Genomic DNA, 8315 nt, shown 5'->3' with positions numbered 1-8315 from the left:
AGGAATCCATCATGGAAAGCAATCAGGTTGGATAGATCCAACGTGCTTGGCTGAGTTCTGAGCTTTAGGATAAATGTTGTGAAAGTATGGTAGCAGCTTGCAGAATGTATGTTACTAACACTTGATTCCCAATATATTTTTAAAACACCATTGTTACTATTATCAAACATAACAAAACAGGACTCTACTTTGTAATCTTTGTAAGTGAAATCCAATGCAGTCAAGTTTTTACAAAACCCGGGGACTTTTATTACTGACTTCAGTGAGGGCAGTAATTCAGTAAATATTTCACTTTCTACATCTTAATTACATCTGTATCAGGAGGTATAGATGAATTTGGTCTCTGCAGAATTTGAAAGCTAAAAGAAAAAGTATTTCTCTTTAATGTTTCTGTACTTTATAGTAACTACAGCAATATGTATGAAGGAAAGCAATTGCAATTCAGCAGAAATTCTTTCCAAATTCCTATTTTTGACTAAAGTTGGCTACTTAAGTAAGGAATGCATGTTCAGCTGACATAGCCCATTTGACTGTATTGGAGCTGTGCCAGTTTATAACAGCTGCTGGTCTTGTGAAATCACCAGCCAGTCAAGATCCTGGATTCTGGATCTCAGGTAAGAGATTATTTTTATGGAAATGCACTATGTAGAAGATTAAAAGGGAGCATATATTTCTATTTTGTTAGTAAATCAATATTATTTTTTTAACAGCAAGAAAACTGAAGCTCAGCATGTGTTTTTTCCTGTATGTTGTGGTTAAAGCAGCAAACTGACAAAGGTGGTATTTTGAAACAGAGGAAGCACTATTAATGTCAGCTCTGTCATCTTTGTCAATAATGTGTTAGATGTGGATATGGTTGCTTTGTGAGGAGCCACTAGAGAGCTAGAAATTTTGAAAATAGCAAAATGTACTTAAAATGAACACTTCATATTACATGATTATGAAAGTAGTTGTCATAGAAATCTTGTGAATAGCAAGAAAGCTGCTTGGGCTGGAAGTTATGTGTTGATTAGAAAATGCAGTAAGAGGGAGTGTTCGATCATTTGTGTTTGGTATCTGAGTAGGCTCCCTGAGGGAGGAAGAATAATTATGTTTGATAAAAGAACACTGTGATGCTAAGGCCAGGTTTCTGCCAAAAGTGATGGGTAGAGAGGGAGCTAAACTGAGCTCTATAAATTAACTATAGCAATGGTTTGATTACTAAGGAACTTCAGTGTTATGTATAACCTAATCTGTACAGACTTAAAAAGAAAAACGTTTTGAGATGAGATCTTACTGCCACAGAAATTGGTAACAAAATTTCCACGGACTCCCTAGAGTCAAGACTTCATCCTTTGTTTGTTGTTGTTAGGTTTGTCTGGGTTTGCATAAATTATTTTAGTGTATTTTTACAGAAATACAGAAGTGTATTTTACAGAAACATTTTTTTTCATTGTTTTCTTTTGCTTGAAGCTTGGAAATTGATTTGTGGCTTTACTTGAAATACAAATACCTGTAGCAGGTTGCAAATAGACCATCTTTTAAAGGTTTGTCTTCACTAAAGGAGTATTTTTCTGATAAACCTCTGCTAATACATTGTCCACTTTTGATTATTGTGTGAAATTAACTCTGCTGATAAAGTCTACTGGCAACCTTCTGTGTGCATTTTTTTTTTGTTTGTTTGAATTAGGAAGAAGGCGAGAGCAGCAGAGTATCAGAGACACATAGATGGCCAAATCAGGTAGATTTCAAACACACCTACTGTGGGGACAACTTAAAATGTGGAGACAGTGCTTTCATTCAGTATAGTAATTCGGATATCTTAGCTCTGAATTTCTGATGAGTTTTTGAGAATCAGATGTCAACCACAAGAGTTATTACTATTTTTTTTTGTAACTGCATGGAAATCTAGAGTTTGCTCGTGTATCCGGAAGTTGTTAAGTGTGCCTTTGGTGTGAATCTCATTGCTAACACCCTGCTAATCTGATTTTGGAGCAAACAGTGGAGACCCTGGCATGGGACCAGGCAAAGTTAAAGTAGGCAGGTCATCCTGGGGGGATGTGTTAGGAAGGGTGAGAAGAGCCTGTACATGAGACTCAGTTAATGACACCATGTTAAATAAATAGTATTCTGGTATTCCTTTCACATGCAACCTTTAACTTTCTGAAGTCAAGCGTCGGAGTAACTTCCTTTTCAAAATCTGATAGCTCAGGAATGACACCATATAAACTCTGAACTACATCAAGGACCCACGTGGCTTGGGTGCAGATAAGCCTAGTTCTCATGGCTTAGAGCTTCTGTTTCTGGGATTAGCACAGATAGCTTTGGTGTCTTAGATATACGTGCCAAATATTACTGTTTATATATTATATACGTGTCAAGGCATAGTTCTTTTTTTAGTTACATGAGTACATACGGAAAAGCTACTGGCTGACGTTTTGTGCCGGTTTCTCAAGCGCAGTAAGGCCACATGATGTGTGGTCTGTTATAGAGGCTGACAGACCCCCTGCTGAAGTGCTTATAGTCTAAAGCAAGTGACAGACAAAGGATACGATTAGGATTTGAAAGGTGAAAGGAGGAACATGCACTTCATAATATTTCCTTTAATATGTATTTACGAGTCTGAAATATTGCAAGCAAATAAAAACACAGCCAGTCTCATTTGTCTTTCGTTGGTCATTATCTGACCCTTTAGACTTTATTAGGAATTCTCCATGTGGTGCAGTAGTTAAGAGAGGAATTATCCTGTTCCATGATGTGGAAGACAGGATGATCCAGAGGTAAAAGGCCTATAGTTTGGCTTCTGACTGTTGTGTTGTCGAACCAAGTTTAGAATATTGTTGTGTTCTTGTGCCATATAAGAATGGTGACTTCAGACAGGTCAGGGGAGCTGTATGACAATAGTGTACAGTCTTTTCTTGCAGCAAGAAATTAGAAGCACTGTAAAGGAAGAAAATTACTAATGCAGTACCTACCTGAAGACTTCTTGGCCTAGAAATAAGACATGTAGCAAGATCCAATGTCTAGAAGCCCAATCTAAGCAAATGTTGTCTTACATCTGTAAGATACATCTTCAGTTATAATTTGCTGTTAGAATAACTGAGCAAGAAACAGGAAAACCTTCTCCCTCCATTGTAGGCTTAAAATTAAGACAGCCTAATCTTTATGAAGGATTATTTAGGTCAGTGACTAATCAGAGCCTGATTCAACATATTTTATTTAGAAAGTCGGATTAAATGGATGATATGTCTGAGGAATTTCTTTCACTTGAGAGAGTACTTGATGAAACATAACACTAGAAAGGGTAGCTAGCATAATAATTGGCAAACTGATATATTAGTTCATTTTACATACTACTTTATCTGTTAGTCTTCACAGTTCTTAATTTTATTTTACATCTTTAAATAGCATTTTCTAATATTAACATACCAAATAGCAAAAATCAAAGGCCCAGCTTAGAATTCAAACACCACAAAATTTAACACCTTTGGCAGATGATCCATTTTGGGGAGAATTAAGGAATTAACAAATATTTGGTACTCTTTACCAACACAGATTGTCTCACTGTGTTACAAGAGTTGTAGGATTGGGCTTATGGACACAGACATATTTCATTGGCATTACTTTTTTGGCTCAAGAATGTGAGAAGTTATATTAGTGAGACAATTATTACAATACTTTTTCTGGTTCTGATGCCAACAGAAAAAAGAAATCGTCGCCATTGAAGAATATATCCCAATCAACACTGAAACTTTTTGGATCAGATTTCAGATGAATTAACTCAGAGTCAAATAATTTCAGATAGAGTGTATTAGCAGAAGAAAGAGTCATTACTGCTTTCCAATAAAATGAGAAACATAACTGAGTACCACCTGTCACAAAGGCAGTACAATGATCCAGATGGTTATTTATTTTCAGATAGGGAGGAATAATGGAGAGAGGGAAAAGCTGCTGCCAGATTCTTTTTCTTTCTTCCCTCCCCTTTGTTACCTTCTTGTCAGAATAGTTTCTCTAATTACAGGAAAAAAAAAATATCTTAGGATTAGGATGGATTGATGGGATGTTCCTTTTTATTATCTAAAGGCACTCTTTTTTTTTTTTTTAGGTCAAAATGTAGTTTGAGAGGTACAGACATTACTTTTTCATTTTGTATGATAAGCTGTACAAAAATAGAAAGGAATCCTGAAGCTTAGAAATAAATTAATTTTACTTGAAATACAGGTACCTGCGAGAGGATGAAAATAACCTGCAAATTTTTTAAAGGTTTCCCTTTGTTAAAGAAATACTTTAATGATAAATATGCACAGCATAAGCAATCAGAACTAATGTGTATTGTGTACACGCTATTTACCAGTATACATGAGGCTTGAACTTAGGTGGGAATCAGGAGGGCACAAACCAATCTAACTCCAGTCCTTTCTGATTACAAATTTTGTGTGAAATTGTTCACTATGCTGCTAAAAGCTACTGGTGACCTTGTTAGGTCTGGCAAGAGTACAGGTTCTTTTTAGAGTTAAGAAGATGGTGAGAGTATTAGATATAAATGAGTGAATTAGGTAGGCTCCAAGGATATTTCTAATGTGGGGACAATTTAAAATAAGCGATTGTCATGTTCCATTTTGTAACTAACAACTGTGTGAAAATCAAGAGTTCAGTCTTCCTTACTAGCGATTTCTCTCCCCCTCGTCCATTCTGGTAGTGACATATTTTATGGCTAAACTGGGAGAAGAGCCAATATACCCAGGACGTCTTCCTAGAACAGGAATTGTATCTGGAGAAATGGTTTAAGTAGAGCATTCCTTTTAGATTATAGCCATATTTTGATCATAAAATGAAAACTGACAGAAAGATATGGCACTAAAAATGTGAGTGGTGCTGGGCCAGTAAGTGATACTAGGCTTCTGTAACAGCTTTTGTGCATGCATAAAATTATAAGTACATGAATAGCATCACTTATTTATATCTGAATACCTTCTTGGGACTTAGGTGAGGAAAGGACTCATCAATCTTGATGATCAGGGAGTACTCCTTAGGTTAAAAAAAAACACAAACAAAACCCACCACCACCAACAACAAAAAAACAAACAGAACTTTTATTACAAAGATATAGTAGGAGAAGTACTGCAAGACCTCTCATAAGATTAAAATCTGTGATTTTTAGCTCTTCATTTTGGAGCAGCATGTTACCACAAATCTGTTTGTATGTGTACAGGCTGTGTTCAGGTGTTCAAGGCAGTGAGAATTGTTTACATCCCTGACCACTTTTTATGTTAAACAAGTAGTTAAGCATATGCATTATGCCTCCAAAAGGTATGTTATATACCTACCAAGTACTTTGAGAATGGGTTGTGCCCTTTGAACACATTTCCCCTTTTATATAATACATACCTCTTGTGGCCAGATTTTAAGGAACAAAACATCTGCTCAGTGGTGTTTGAAAACATTGATCGTGATTCAGGAGAACATTTGACTAAACCAGCTTGCTTCAGGCCCAAGAGGCGAGAGGTAACGTTAGGTAAGATAATAGAAGTCAACTTTTGCCATCTTTTTCTTTTGAAACATGACTCCAGACAGGGATCGGGTCAGTTTCTGACCTAAATTCAGAACATAACAGAACAAGAAAAATGCTCTTCCTTTTCCCTGCTGAAGTGTGTTTTAAGAGTTTTACCATCATAAAGCTAAATGTAGAAGCCCTCCTTATCTCATTTATGTAATCATTATATATTATTATTTATAATAATACATGTTTTATATTTAAACTTATATAATTATTATATATACATCAGACTAACTTCATCTTTTTTATATATATGTCACAAAAGTATTTAGAGTAGCATGTCCTAGGTATTCTTAAAATCTTAAAAATCCAGTGTATCTGCATGTTGTGATTTCACAATACTTGTTCGTTCAAGTTTCTTGTATTACTGATGACTTGAGAACCTCCTCTTACTCTTTTCTGTAGCAGCCTTATACAAAAGCTTGAAAATATGACCTGACTGTATTCTAAAAGTTCAAAAACTATATACTAAAGCCTACTCTACCTCATTTTAAAGCTAATGTTTGTCAGGGAGAGAAGCTACTTTAAGACTGCCTGGGGATGGCATTACTACCGTGATAGAGTAATCTGCAAAAGAGAATTGCTGGATGTGACTGGGAGTGTGGTTCAGATCAGATGCAAGCATGAAAGAAGCCACCTTGAAGAACAGGAAAACAGAATTCAATTATAAACAATTACAGAATAAATATATTATTTGCTCTCTGTTGTGATATACTGCTAGGATGTGACTGGGATGGGGGAAGTATCATCTTAGTTGTGTTTGACTAAGAATAATGCTTTCACCCCAGTCCTTTATGTTCTTCCATTTGTGTGTGTGGAAAGCCTTTGGCCTTGGAGCTTTTCCTATGGATCCAACATTTTGCATCTTTGTATTAAATCTCTTTGATACAGCTACTGAAAGAATGACTTGCACTTAGACTTTGGCAATTTGTGCCTTTATGACCATTGTGGCCATGGAGGTCTTGAGATTTTGGTATGGGATGGAGTGGGATGTTACAGAATAATTTGAGGTTGCCAAATAATAATTATTTAACACCAGTTTTTCCATATTTCATCTAATATTCAATAATGGCGTACTCCTGGCTCTGTAAAGCACTGACAAAGAACCCTTGCAAAAACAACTCCTAACTCTCTTTTGGGCACCCATTCAGTAACTCATTTGTAGCTTCTGTAAATGGTGCTCATGATCTTGACCTTGTTTTCTCACTGTGGAAAGTTAGTGTTGGAGGAATAACATCATGTATGCCATCAGCCGATGCCCCTCCTCACCTGGCAAAACTTGATTTGTTTTTACTCTTTGCTTTAAGGTGTGAATGTGTGTGTTTTGGGGGCATTTCTTGGGGAATAAAGATGTGTAAATGGCACTGGGGTTGATGGATTGCAGTACCTTATCCTCTGGGGCACATTCGAGATATTTAGGCAGAGAAGACTAAGGATGCTTACACTAACGTTCATTTCCAGTCTTCCCCATTTCACAAGTGGTATATTCACTTGAGCTCTTTTTTGTTTAAAGAAGGGAAATCACTTTTAAACACATTCCTTTCCAAGCTTCATTGTGACGTTTATAGCTTTAATTATAAGCTCCTGCAAATAGGATTTTACTGTGCAAATGCTGACACAGCCTTACCTCTAGTAACCTGAGTGGCCTACTGTGTTAATTACTGTAAATCATTAATCGTTATAGAAATATACATTTTGGATATGTCCCAGAACCTGGACCATAGTTTTGTTTGTCTTTTTGTAGAGTGTTACATGCATATATCACTTTGTACAAAGACCAAATTCTAAGTCCTCACTCAGAAAAACAGCCCCCTTCTGTGTGAGAACCAGCTTTGACTCTGCTTTCTTTATATTTACCTAATGCATGAATAAATTGACTTGGACTATCTTTAGGAAACTTGACAAATACGTCCCTTGCCAGAGGAGATTAAATCAGATTTAGCAAAATTATTTATTGATCTACTTTTAGGCTGCAAAGGATATCCAAAACGTAGGGCATGGCCTGCTGCGTTGCAAGGAAATCAGCGTGAAGAGGGAGGCAGAGGCTTATTTGTTAGCTTATGTTTCCTAGGCAAGACTCTGTTCATCTTGACTCTCAAGCCCTCGGCTTTGGGTGGGCATGTTTTACTGGGGAGCTGGACTGGGAAGCAGTGAATACAAGAATTTCCATCTCATATGTGTTGGCAGGCGGTCCTGTGCCTGCGTCTGTAACATGAGTGTCGTGGGGGCTCATCTGCCCCATGTGGCCAGACATAGGCTTTGAGAAGCTATTTGTGGAGCTCGTTGGGATTTTGGTGTGGCTGCATGTAGCCGCTAAGAGGCAGAGGCAGGTTGATCAGAGGAAACCCAATGTCTAGCAGTGATAGAATTGGGTGAAGGAGGGGGTAAGCCTCCTATTAAATTAACTGCATCCAGAAAGACATGGCAAATGGGTATATTTTAATAACTTTCAAGTAAAAGGAGAGGGGCCGTTGCAGGGGAGAACGGGACAAAGCCCTGGGGGAAGGTGCTCCCTGCCTGAAGGCTCAGAGCCGGGAGGCCGCGCGCTGCTGCTCACAGCTCCCCTGTCGCCTCAGGCACCGGCTGGGCGCGGGCAGCAGTGCCGCTCGGGGGTCCGGGGACCCCCTCCAAACCCTCCGGAAGCACGGAGCCGCGTGGAGGCCCCCTCCCGCCGCCTCTGCCGGGCTCCCCCTGCCTCCCCGGCGGCCGGGGGGCGGCGGCTGGCCCCGGCCGCATCCCGCAGGTGGATCCGGGCCCTGCCTCCCCCCGCGGCGGGGCG

This window comes from Anser cygnoides, chromosome 6 (genome assembly GCF_040182565.1).
Source record: "Anser cygnoides isolate HZ-2024a breed goose chromosome 6, Taihu_goose_T2T_genome, whole genome shotgun sequence".
In the NCBI taxonomy this organism is placed as follows: domain Eukaryota; kingdom Metazoa; phylum Chordata; class Aves; order Anseriformes; family Anatidae; genus Anser; species Anser cygnoides.
Note: the sequence above shows the minus strand (reverse complement) of the source record.